Raw genomic sequence first — 13410 nt, 5'->3', positions numbered from 1 at the left:
TCTCCAGGTAAAGCTTGGTCAACATGGAATGCAGGGTCTCAGGTATAATTATGCTAGTTATAGGTACATGGACAACGTTAAGAGCAGAAATTCTCAGTTGACATTATCTAGAAAGTCTCTATTTGGCAACCTTGATGGGAGGAGAGACGCATGTTAAAGTATACCCAGTAACCCATCTACTGGGGCATTAACCCAACTACGATGACTCAGTTTCCTCTTGTAGTGTGGAAATCTAGGCGTTCAGAGATAGACACTCTGCATTAACTGTGATGCCTTCAGCCAGCCCATTTCTTGCATATTTTTTTCTTTGATGTCAAAGAAGAATCTTGACAGGGAATTCATTTTCAAAAATATAGCCCTTTTCAGATAAACCTGACAGATCAAAGTCTGCTTGTAAAACCTTGTCCACCTGCTACATTAGGAGAGAGGCCTCTTGTCCATAGGGAGGTAACACCTGGGGAGTTACAGAGTCTAGGAGGTGGTTTAGGATTTTGGAACTGTGGTTGGTGCCTGAGGGACGCCATTGGAGTTGGGGAAGGCTCATTCTTCTGAATTAAGCTAAGTCCACATGGCCTGCCTAGTCTTTGGGTGGGAGAGTCTGTAGGCTTTGGGGACCTGGCTACCTGCGTAAAGAGAAAGCTCAATTCGAAGCCAAAGAAAAGGAATGTGTAGTTTGCCTGAGGCAGAAGAAACAAAAGGTAAGAAACAGCCTCAGCGTCCAAGCTTTTGGCAGAGGGGAAATCTGAAAGGCATCATAACCATGAAACAAAGGCAGTGGGGAAGATGATCAGTTAGAGGGGAGATAGTTGGGTAGATCCCACAGGTGTCTGAAGGATGGCTTAGTTGGCCAGCACATCATTAAGTTGTGCAGCTGACACAAAGGTCTCAATCCTCTTAGATATTATTTAGCCTATGATGTAAGGACTCACATTTGCCTCAAACGTGTTGCCCCCTCCCCCTGAGGGAGCAAAGCAAAGGAGTGTGGGCAGAGCCAGCTCTTCTCCAAGGCAAACACAAGGGCCTCATAACCGGCTCCTGCCCCCAAAAGACGAATCTGTTGTTCTCGACTGACCTCAGTCCTGCAGTATGCCCAAAGTTGATAAGAATGTGCCCATATTTCAGTCCTTCTGAGGGATGCATGTTGGGGGGCGGTGGAGAATATTTCAGCTGCAGAAGCTATTGAACTGGGCATTGCTCAGCATTTACTTAGCACAAACAAAGTGAGTATGTATGATGCAAACAAAACAAAACAAAAGATGTGATGATATGGCAGCAGTGGTCCCCAAAGCCATGCTGTGTGAACGTCCCTGACTGGCTTTGGAGCAACTGACCACAAATCCCCCCCACCGAAACTCTATGATATCCTGACTCTGTGCTGATCATCCCTACATATCGTGTTCATTTCTACCAGCTAGAAGAATCTGGGTACCAAACTGTAGGAGTAATCGCTGTGGCACTTTATAAGGAACATAGATCAACTGAAGAAAAGCAAATTACCTAGGGGTGGTGAGTGATAAGAAAACAATAAGGTTATATTTGTAATAGGGCATTGTAACCAGCTGATGCTAGTAAAGAAAATATTCCATCTCTCCTTTACCATCCCCTCCTGCTGCTGTGCCCCATCTCTCTATGTCCATTCACATCCACAGAAGCTTGTTTTTAAAGTGGAAGAGGCGAAAGGAGTTTAGTAGGGGAAAGAAGCCAGAGAAAGAGGATGAAGGGAATAGAAGTCCCCTGTTCCAAAGCTTAGGGTTGGATTTGGGAGGTAATAGAGTTGCAGACTGCATCACATTTTTCAAAACTGACATTTTACGAAACTCTAGACTCAAGCATATTATATCTGAGCCTTTGGGTCAGAGGCTGTTGCCCAGAATTGGGAAAGATGCTCTTCTCCTTGTTTTTTGCAAAGAACCCAGTGCCATCCTGGAACATCCAAGGACAGCATGCTTGGCATGGACATTTTTACAGAGAGCTGGGATGGGGAGATACTCTTCAAGCACCTCTGTAGACAACAGGTGGGAACTGAGGGAGGGTGGCAGATCTGCATGCTGGCTGCAGCTGTTGGCCTGGTGCATGAGTATGCACTGGGCACCCCACTGGGGACTCCCGGAGAGAAATGGCAAGGGAATGAAGTGCTGTTGCGGGGTGGGCACTTGTGCTTCACACTCATTGCCGAAATGTTTACCATTTACGAAGTGGAGACACCAGGACAGAGCATGTTAATTAGACCACACACAAAGCACACAACAGGAGACTTTGGAAAAAGTCTAATTGGTTCACTTGTGATGCACTAGCTCTAGCCAGACCTTGGCTAATTCACTTGTGTCTGTAAAAGGAAATGGATGCTCAAGATCAGGTAACAAGGCTGAAGCCTATTCCCATGGGGCTAGGCTGAGGTGCTTAATAGGAGTTTGGGGTTTGGTTTGCTCGGGGGCCTAGTCACCTGAATCCTGCTTGTAGGATCTGTGTATACCCAGCCAGCCAGAGTGCCTCCCTTTCTCTCCAGGGGGAAAATTACACAGGCTACGTTACAAAATAGGTCATGGGTACCTCCTGGGCTGTCTTTTCTGGACATATCGCCCACTCCTCATCGCGGCGCACTGGCCTCTCACTATCGCGGCTTCTCTTGTTGCGGAGCACAGGCTCCAGACGTGCAGGCTCAGTAGTTGTGGCTCACAGAGCTAGTTGCTCCGCGGCATGTGGGATCTTCCCAGACCAGGGCTCGAACCTGTGTCCCCTGCATTGGCAGGCAGATTCTCAACCACTGCTCCATCTGGACATATTTAGATCACTTATTTTGTCCACAGAGGTGGCTCTCAGCTGCTGCATTCCTGCCAAGTGCACCTCACCCCCTCATAGCAATAGCTGATAGGTCCTGGGGTGGACACTTCACCCAAGCCAGACTGATCATCCTCCTCTGGGAGTTTGGAATTTTGCATGGACAGAGGCTCAAGGTCAACTATATCAAGGGCAGCGCTTGAAAGCCACAGGTCTCACTCTCGCATGCCAGTCAGTGGGGGTCTTGTTAAAATGCAGATTCTGTTTCAGTAGGTCTGGGCCAAGGCCTGAGATTCTGCATTCCAACGAATGCCCAGGTGATGCCTATGTTGCTGGTTCTTGGACCGCATTTTGAGTAGCAAGGACCTATAGCATATTCCTTTTGCTAAGAGAAAATTTTCAATCATATACCCCAAGAGATGTACGTTTATTTATTTCTAAATTATACAAATATAATACTATTATGTATATTACAAAGCATACCCAAATAAGAAGAAATTAAAATGAGCTAAAGCTAAATAGAAATAGACATTTGAGTGTTTTCTCCCTGTACCTCAGTGGCTAGACCTTACAGAATTAAGGCACTGGGATGAAAAGAAAGGAATCAACAAAGCAAATGCCAATAAGCATCTGTGTGCTGATGCCACTGGGTTAGGGGTGTGTTTAGATTTGATGTTGTCATCAAAATGTAGCCAAAAATGGAGGCAGAGCTGTCCCAGTTGTATGGTGACAGCAGTCATGTTCGCTTGGTCTGAGAATGTTCTCAAAACGATGCCCAGGGGACTTCCCTGGTGGCTCAGTGGTTAAGACTCTGCCTGCCAATACTGGTCACTCTCAAGAGTGTGTATACACCGCTTTGGGGGCCACTGCTCCAGATGGAAGGTGCACAAACCCACTGCTGAGAGCCCCCCATTTTCCTGGCTCTATCCTTGATAAGGATGGGATGTCTGAAATCTCCACCAGTTCTCCAATATCCTAGCAGCTGTCTAATGATTTCCCCAGTGTGTACTGTTACTTGCAGGCAAAGGCAGTGCAATGGTCTGAATATTTGTGTCCCCCAAATTCATAGTGAAACTCTAATCCCAACGTGAGGGTATTTGGAGGTCAGGGTTGGGTCTAAGAGGAGAGGTGAGGCTGTATTTGGGAAAAATGAGCTCAGGAGCATGAAATTGGTCAGGGCAAGCAGTCTAGTGCTATGGCCCTGACAACGCAAGGATGTCAGAGGCCTCTTTTCATGCTTTGTGCTGCTTACAGGACTGGTTGGCCGCCAACAAAGAGATCTGCCTCTGTCCTACAGGAAACTGATTAGAGAGAACCCCAGTGCCAGCCCAGCTCTTCTTAGCCTTCATGGTCAGGGAGGAGACATGGGAAGACTGACGTTCTTACATATTCCTCTGAAATGATGCCTGGTAGGAAGGTATATCAACCTGGTACTAATTCCACAGGAGGTACATTGGTATAAAAGAAAAATTGAAATCTAAGAGGTGAACAAGCACAGGGAGAGATGTTCAAAATCATTTAATATTAAGAGAGAGGCCAATTAAACAAGAATAAGAGATCACTTCTCACCTAGACTGGCAAAATTAGAAAGCTAGATGTACCAGGCTCAGGTAGGGAAGAGAGGTTCCGGGAGCCTCCTTCATGCTGAAGGAAAGGCGGTTTGTGCAGTGGGCTGCAGGGCACCCTGGCAGGGCTAAGGCAGATCCACTATCCACGAGTACCCTCTAAGCCAGCAAGCCTGCTCCTAAAGTAGGGGACATGGGAGAGAGTGTTCCCCGAAGCACTCACTGTGGGGTGTCTTGGTGTCTGTCACTGGAAGGGCGACAGGCAGAGCCTGGAGGACCCGGCAGCAGTCATACTAGTTGCACGAGAGCAACACAGATGGATCCTGAAACCACAGGCTGCGTGGTCCATGGTGTGGGAAATGGGGTGGGGCTAAAAGGGGATGGGAGAGGCCTTGCCTAGATCAGTGCTGATATCACAGGGTGGAAAGAAAAAAAAAAAAAAGAGGAAAGAAATTCTGCTAGCTAGCCAAGGCCACTTTGTGGTGTTTCTTCCACAGAATAATGCTGGGGACTCAACAACTTGCCTGTTGGTTCAAGGTGAACCCAGTGAGTAACACAGGAGCTGAGGGCTTTCCCTGCCCCCATGTTCACCACACATACGTATGTACATGCATAACACACATACAACATGCATACACACATATATACATATACACATGCAAGTATACACATACACACAGATACACACATGTATACACATACCCACATAGACACACGTATACAAACATGCACATATGCATACACACATACACATATGCATATAGACACACATATACAAACATAGACACAGATACATACACACAGATACACACATACACACATATACATGCACATGGGTGCCATTTCCCCACTATTTCTGGGATGCTGCTGCTTCCTTGATCCCATCTCTTTGTCTTCATACATGATGTGGACTTGTCTTCCTGGGAGATAATTCTACCTTGCAAGTTGACTAAATCAGTGGTCCCACTGGATATTGTAACTATACCTATTCCCAGGGCCTTCTCCAGGCCCGTCCTATCAGAATCTTTCAGAGTTGGAGACTGAATCTGTGCTTTGGTTAGTCTAGATGGTAAAATTGGTATGATTCCAATCATCTGACAGTTTTGGAAACCAAGGGATTCTCAACACGGCTGCCCCGTAGAAACACAGTAGAGCTAAAAACAAACAAACGAACAACAACAAAAACTGGTGCCTGGGCCTCATCTCAGACCAAGAAACTAGAATCTTTCTGGGTGGGGCTCTGGGGTTTTGTTTTGAACCTTCCTGGGGATTCTACTGTGCAGCCAACGTTGAGAACCAGGGTCCCCAGGTAATACTTCCCCAAATTCCCGGCTTTTGTGCATCACCTAAAGTGTTTGTTAAACACACAGCTCCTGGGCCCCTCGTCTGGAGATTCTGATACCCATGCATCTGGGTTGAAGCCTAGGAATTTGCATTTTCAACAAGTACAAGGCTTGACCTTACCTCCAATAGTGGGATAAAAATAATCCATTTCGGGTTTCCCTGGTGGCGCAGTGGTTGAGAGTCCGCCTGCCGATGCAGGGGACACGGGTTCGTGCCCCGGTCCGGGAGGATCCCACGTGCCGCGGAGCGGCTGGGCCCGTGAGCCATGGCTGCTGAGCCTGCGCGTCCAGAGCCTGTGCTCCGCAACGGGAGAGGCCACAACAGTGAGAGGCCCGCGTACCGCAAAATAAATAAAAATAAATAATAATAATAATCCATTTTGTTCTCAGTGTGGAAGGGAGTTCCCTTCATCATTCCCTTCCCCTTCTCCCTGCTTCCAACTCTGGGCAACACTCCTCACTAGGAAGAAACGGGCACATTGTTGGACACATGTTTTGTAGTCTGTTTTCCAGTGTTCATCACTGAGTTCTAAGTAGTTTTCAGAGAGGTGCTTCTTTCTGCAGCTATAGCTTTGTGCATTTTCCCTAGTGGAGGTCCCCTGCATTTGTTTCCCATACCAGGGCTGTATTCCATGGAGCTGCTAGGGGAGGTGTGGAGGCTAGGGAGACAACATGACATGCTTGCCACGTACTAGAAGGGTCTCAAGATGCTCTTTGTCTAGCCCTGCTGGCGTGTGTTCTGCTTGTCAGCTCTTCCTTGAGACCATCAATCAGGTGAGGGCTCCAGACTGAATCCATTCTCATCAACCAAAGCAACCATATCTGAGAGATCGCTGTTCTCTCTTTGGACCAGAGACTCTATTTGTGGTTCCTTTTGTCATCATTCTCAGTAACTCTTGACCTCATCTGAATTGAGATTCTCAATATATATGATAGATAAATGGCTATTTCCCTCTCCCAAATGAGGAAGAGACATAAACAGAAATAATAGGAGAAAAATACAAGTGGCCAATAAACAAGTAATAAAATAGTAATAATAAAAATAAATGCAAAAATTACAATAAAGTATCAATTTTTCACATGGTCTGGCAAAGATTAAAGATTAATAATAGCATGCCTTTTTAGTGAGTTTATTGTGAAACAGGCATTTCCATTGGTGGGAACTGTGAATTGGTCCAAAAACTTTAGAGGAAAATCTGGCAGTAGCTATCAAAATTTAAAATATACATATCATTGAGAAAGCAATTCCAGTTCTTGTAATTTACTTTATAGAGTTATTCACAAAAATATGCAAAGATATCTATATTTATATGTCCCCATATCTATATCTATCTATATGGATATAGATATTTATTGCAGAACTTTTCATATAAGTGAAACATTGGGAAACAACCTAAATGTCCACCAATAGGGGAGCAGTAAAATCATCTCTGGTTCATCCAGATACTCTGCAGCTGTTAATGAGAATGAGGTGGAGGACCTATATACACTGATGTGGAAAGATCACTTAACTAAAGAAAGCAAAGCTTGTATTAACTAAATAATGAGGGATACCCAGCTTGCTTAGAACTCTAAAAAGTCTTTGTTCTGAGGTAATAAGAAATAAAGAGATCAAAACAAAGACTTGACTCTCATTCCCATCACTTATAAGCTATACAATTTGGCCAAGTTCATAACTTTATTGAACCTTAGTTTCTTTATATTTGAAATGGGAGTCATAATAGCTACTTCATAGAATTCTTATAATGTTTATAAGAAATAACATATTAAAACTAAATAAATGTTAGTTCCCATTTCCCCAAAGGTAAAAATAAGGTGATATAAATGAAGGTTTGTATATAACGTAAGATTAGATCAATTCCTTATCAAGCTTAGTTATCCTCTGTAAACTCTGACTAACTTTTTTAGAATTGGCCTAGGCTTTTTTCTTGGAGTCTGTGTTTCAGGAAGTTTACAGCTCAGGGGTGGGGTAATGAGAAGATGTGGGGTGTAAATGGATTCATTATAAAACCCACCTAGCCCACCTTAGCTTAATTCAGTCCTGATTCATTTATTTTCTCTCTCACTCTGAGCTCTCATTTGATGCCTTTAAGACAGAGATTTAGCTAAAGCCATATTTCAAATCCAGCAAATGCTTATTTGAGTTTAGAATGTAACAAGAATGAGCGAGGCAGGCAGGAGATTCAATAGTAAAAAGTAGGAATCATCTTTATTTCACAAAGAAATTTGCTCATGTCCTGCATCCCCACCCCCACTGTTTAGCTTTTATTTTCCCAATTTTTACTAAACATAGGAGCAGAAAAATTTTGTTTCTCTCTTAACTCTAAGGAAAACAAGTGCAACAGTAAATAGTAGGTGATGTGCAATCTCATTATCAAAAAGGCTATAAGGAATGGTGGAGACTGCAGCAAATAAGAAATTATGTTCTGCTCCATGTTCTATGTTCAGTGGGCAACTAACACTTACTTCTAGATCAGTGATGCAGAACCATAGGTCTAGGGTTGCCAGAAATTCTAACTTTTCAAGAGAAGCTGGAAGTTTGGTTTTTATGTGAATTACCTTGATGTTTTTAGTTACAGCAACTATTCTTCCAAATATAAAAGCATATGAGGGCCAAAGTGGTGAAGGCTCAAGAAGACTCATCTGTGAGCCAGAAGTGGCCTGAGGAACTGAGTTTGTAACCTTGATTTTAGCTTCTTCACAGAGAGTATATGAGAAAAAAATGGGGAGAAGGAGTGTATCAGTCAGGTTCTGCTCAGAAAACAGATGGCACATTCAAATTAGTACAGCTTGAGAAGGATTTACTAAGAAAGAAATGGATTGCTAAGTTGTGAGTAGGATTCCGGGGAGCCTCAGGAACAGTGCAGTACCTGGGGCTGGCAGTGGAGTTGTCACCACCCACAACTGAAGGGATGAGGGGAAGGAGAGTTGTACAGAGAAAGCCTCTCTGAGAGGTACCTTTTGCTGAGGGACCTAGCCAGGCTGAACTTACCTCTCAGAGAAATAACCTCCAGTGACCTCCTTCTGTTGCTTCTGGTGCCTCCCATTGGCCAAACCCAACTGGAAGCAAGAGAACGTGGAGGCTCATGGATGTAATACATATAGCCCAGTATCTGGGGCAGAGAGCAGGTGAAGGGGGGCACAGAGGAGGTCTGGGGGCCTGGGGGGACAAGTGGAGACATCTGTCATAGGGAATGGAAGCAACGGATGTTGGAGGATTTCTGAGGCTTCTTTTGGGTTAGGTCCAAACTCTCAGAGCTGCTGTTCACACAGTCAAGTCACTAAGCCTACCCAGATTTTAACTAAGGAGGAAGAGAGCCTGGGAAGAATGTACCACTGCGGGCAGCCCAAAGAAAGGCTGCAAGGGAACTTGGCTGGGTGGGCAATTCAGACCCATAGAGAGGATCCATCCTCTCCTAAAGGGACAGAACTGAGAGTGCAGGAGGCTTGCTGGAAGCTCCACAAAGACAGGGATCTTGATGTATCCCAAGCAACTCTAGCAGTGCCTGGAATACAGTAGGTGCTCAATAAATATGTGCTGAATGAATGAGATGTTTGGGCAACCTGCGGCAGTCTGATTATATTCTCAGTGTAGAACCATCCTGCTGCAATTCTCAGCACCCAGATCTCCCAGGGCTGTTGGAGTGTCCTCAGCTTTTTAGAAGCCACTCTTGGAGGAACCCCAACACCAGAAGGGTCCAAATGGGGAAACTATAACCTAGTATTACTCTGGGATTTCCTGGATCAGAGAACAAAACCTAAAGCCTCTCCCCCAGCTGCCTCCTTCTCACCCGCTGGAAATAACTCTGGAAACTAGTGGCTCACGTCTCTGCATATTTCTCACTTGGCAAATCAGCAAGCAGTTGGATTAGAGGATTAGGCACTAAATGAATGGCTAATGGCTTCTTTGAGATGCTGCACAGAGGACATGAAGCAGGTGGCAGGGAATGACCTGACCTGTAGAGTTTCCTGAGGCAGGTCTGAGAAGTGCTGAGAAGGGGGAAGAGGTAAATCTAGTCCTTTTATTCCTTAAGGCCCATCTTGGCTGATGTCTTAACCCCTGCCCTGTGGATTGCTAAATCAAAACAAAGTCCTCATTCAGTCAACTAATATCTGTTAAAGGTTTACCATGTGCCAGACTAGTGCCAGGCACTGAAGACAGGCCCATGGATAACACTGGCATGCTTCATACCCTCCCCTGAGCTTACATTTGAGAGTATATAAATCACAGCCACACGGAATTTGTAGTAATGCAGATTCTGGGGCCAGATGCCTCGATATTCTGAAATAAGAGATCTGGAGTGGGGACCAGGAATCTACACTTTAAAAAACAAGCATCCTGGGACTTCCCTTGTGGTCCAGTGGTTAAGAATCTGCCTTCCAATGCAGGGGATGCAGGTTCCATCCCTGGTCGGGGAACTAAGATCCCACATGCCACGGGGCAACTAAGCCCATGGGGCGCAACTACTGAGTCCACGTGCCACAACTAGAGAGCCCACATTGCCGCAACTACAGAGCCCATGTGCCTCAACTAGAGAGAAGCCCACGCACCACAACTAGAGAGAAGCCCACGCACCACAACTAAGAGCCTGCACGCTGAAACGAAAGATCCCACGTGCTGCAACTTTGACCCCAATGCGGCCAAAAATAAAGTAAATAAAAACCAACCAAACAAACCAAAATAACCAAGCATCCTGGGTGATTCTAGTGCAGTCAGACCAAGCCACATCTTGAGAACCAGCTGGTCTACTTGGGATCTTATGCATTATGAAAAAGAGCTCCGGGGTCAATTAGCACCTGCCTTCCTAAACTGGAATTCTGCCTCCTGATAAGGACATTAGATTCATAAGTAGGCAGAAAAGGAGAAAAATCTTACATTGTCAAAATTACTGGTGAATTGCTTAAGAAGTTACCAAATTGGAGGTTGTTGTATCATCTTTTTAAAAGACCAGCCCAGCCAGTTTTCCTCCACTGTAGGGAGAAATCTTCATTTCTTCGGCGTCTGGCTTGGCGGTCCTGCTGTTTAAAAAGCACCAATCTTTAAATAGTCCTCACTGCATGATATTCTCTTTATAAGAGGCGCACAAGGAATAGCAGATTCAAGGCCCCATTTCAGTCTCGCTTAGGGGTGTGCACTTATTAAATGAAGTGGCAGGAAGAACTGCCTGTGTTATTTGTTATTACTTCTTTTTCTTAATTTTCTTTCAAATCCAAGTAGTTAGATTTTCAGAAATTCAAGGTGCATTTGATAGAAGCCCATAATCCTAGACAGACCATGAAGAGCGCCTGCCACTTGCATTTCCCAATTTTGAGAAAGCTGAGAGGGCCTCCAAGCCCACTACTTCCTTTGGGGGGGTGGTTTATGATTAGGTCCCAATATTTGTACCATGTGACCCACAGGTTATTGCACCTAGGTCATGCACTGCACAACCTTCAGCAATACAATTCACAAAGACTACAGTGTAAATGACACCCTGGAGTTGTGCAGTACACAACCTGCACAGCCTGATGTGATGGCCCTCACTGTACCCAAAGGCAGTCAGACAACTCCAAGATTCTGTTCCAGCCTTTTATTGGGTGGATTAGGAGTACACTTATTTTATTGCTTTCAAACAACACAGCAGTGAAAACTGAGACAAATGAAACACCCAAGAGGATCTGCATATCCATATTTCCAATTACACTGAACATGCATTCTTCACCCACATGAGTGCCAATTTGTATTATTCTGAGTTCCACTGAAATTGGAGTTCCACTGGGGAGCTTCCTGCCTAGTTTCACTTGTTACCCTGGGATAATTGGTTTAAAACTGATTACAGGGTCACTAGTTATGGGGCCTATTGACAGTGTATTTCAGCTTAGGGAAGCAATTAAAAAGTTCACCCTAATTAATCAGGGGTAATTAACAGGTCTTAAATTTTGTCAAGAGATTAATTATCAAGAAATCCAGAACAAATCAATGTGCATTCCAGGAGGGTGAGAGAAGACTCAGTCATTGGAGCTGGTGGTTATTTGGGCCATTCATTCATTCATTTAATGTTTACTGAGCACCTATATGGTGCCAAGCACAGAGCCCAGGGACTCCAGTGGCTTTGCTGATGTAGCTTCCATTTGGCCAGGGAGTGGTCAGTCATGAGACCAGATGGTTATAGACAGCCTCTCTGAAGGCATAATAATAGTAATATTCCTAGCTACTTGTTTTTAGTGTTTATTATATGCTACATGCAATAGTAAGAGTTTACATCTTTTATCTCATTAAGTATTGACCGTGACCCTACTAGGTAAATAGGTAAATATTACTGATTGTTTAACAGGTAAGAAAACCAAGGTCCAGGTAGGTTAAGAAACTTGCCCAAGAACACCCAGTGCTATGCTTTGTTGCACCTCTCCATGTGTCAGTGTTCTGAGAAAGGAGATGATTAATTGAAGTCTTCGCCCAAGGGTAGCTACTAGGAAGGCAGCATAATGAAGTGAATGGCAAGGGCTCTGGAGCCAGACTGCCTGGGTCAAATCTGAACTGACTAACTGTCTGAGTTCAGGCAAGTTCATCCCACCTTTCTGTAACTCCACTTTCCTCTTCTGTAAAATGGGCATGTAATAGTACCAACCTCACCGCCCTATTTTAAGATGATGAATGTAAAATATATTAAATAGTTCCTGGTACGTGGTAAGTGCACAGTGTTAGCTGTTAATACTATTTATTACTGCTTTCTTACAGAACCAGGAGTTTTTTGCCTTCAAGCTCTTGTTCTACCAGCTTGCATTATTCTGCCATGGGGTTTCAGGAGTGGATTTCTGTTGAGTTTGGGAGTGTGCTATCAACTGAATTGTGTCCCGCCCCCCAAGTTCTCATGTTGAAGCCCTAACCCTTGGTGTGAGGGTATTTGGATGTAGGGTCTTTGGGAGGTAATTAGGTTTAGATGAGGTCATGAGGGTGAGAGCCTTTTGCTGGGATTAGTGCCCTTATAAGAAGAGAAGGAAAAAGGGAGAGCTTGCATTCTCTCTCTCTCCCTCTCTCTCCCGACCCCTCCCTCCCTCCCTGCCAAGTGAGAAGACAGTGGCTGTCTACAAGCCAGGAAGAGAGTTCTCACCAGAACCTGACCATGCTGGCACCCTGATCTCAGACTTCCAGCCTCCAGAACTGTGAGAAATAAATTCTGTTGTTTAAGCCACCCAGTCTGTGGTATTTTGTTACGGCAGTCCGAGCTGATTAATACAGAGTGTTTACGAATTTTCTAGAATTGATTGCTTGGGGCCACTTGGGGGGTTAAGTGCTGTGTAGGGGGGGTCAGTCCCATCTCTCTGATACAAAAATGCTCTCTTGCCTACAAGACAGCTTTGATAACAGGGAGGATGGCAGGTCCAGAGAGGTCGGGGGGGGGGCGGGGGTGTGTGTCCCATAATAAGTTCCACAGTTACATCTTTTCTGGGGCAGAAACTTAGAGATGGGGACATCAGACTCTGCCCAGCGCAATGATGATGTACAGGGAACTATAGGTGTGAGAAATAGTGATGCCAGGACGGTAGGATGAGAAAATGTGGGCTGCAAATAGAGCCCAGATGTCACCCTACGCTCACCTCAGCTGCCAGCCTGAGACTCCAAAAATAAGAACGCATTTCCTTTTATGTCCAACTAATAGCCCCAGGAAGCCATATAAGGTGTGGAGGTTAGGAGTGTGGTTGCTGAAGTCCAAGGGCCTGGGTTTAATCCTGGCCCTGGCACT

This window comes from Mesoplodon bidens (genome assembly GCF_964165515.1).
Source record: "Mesoplodon bidens genome assembly, chromosome: 15".
In the NCBI taxonomy this organism is placed as follows: domain Eukaryota; kingdom Metazoa; phylum Chordata; class Mammalia; order Artiodactyla; family Ziphiidae; genus Mesoplodon; species Mesoplodon bidens.
This window is presented reverse-complemented; position numbering follows the sequence as displayed.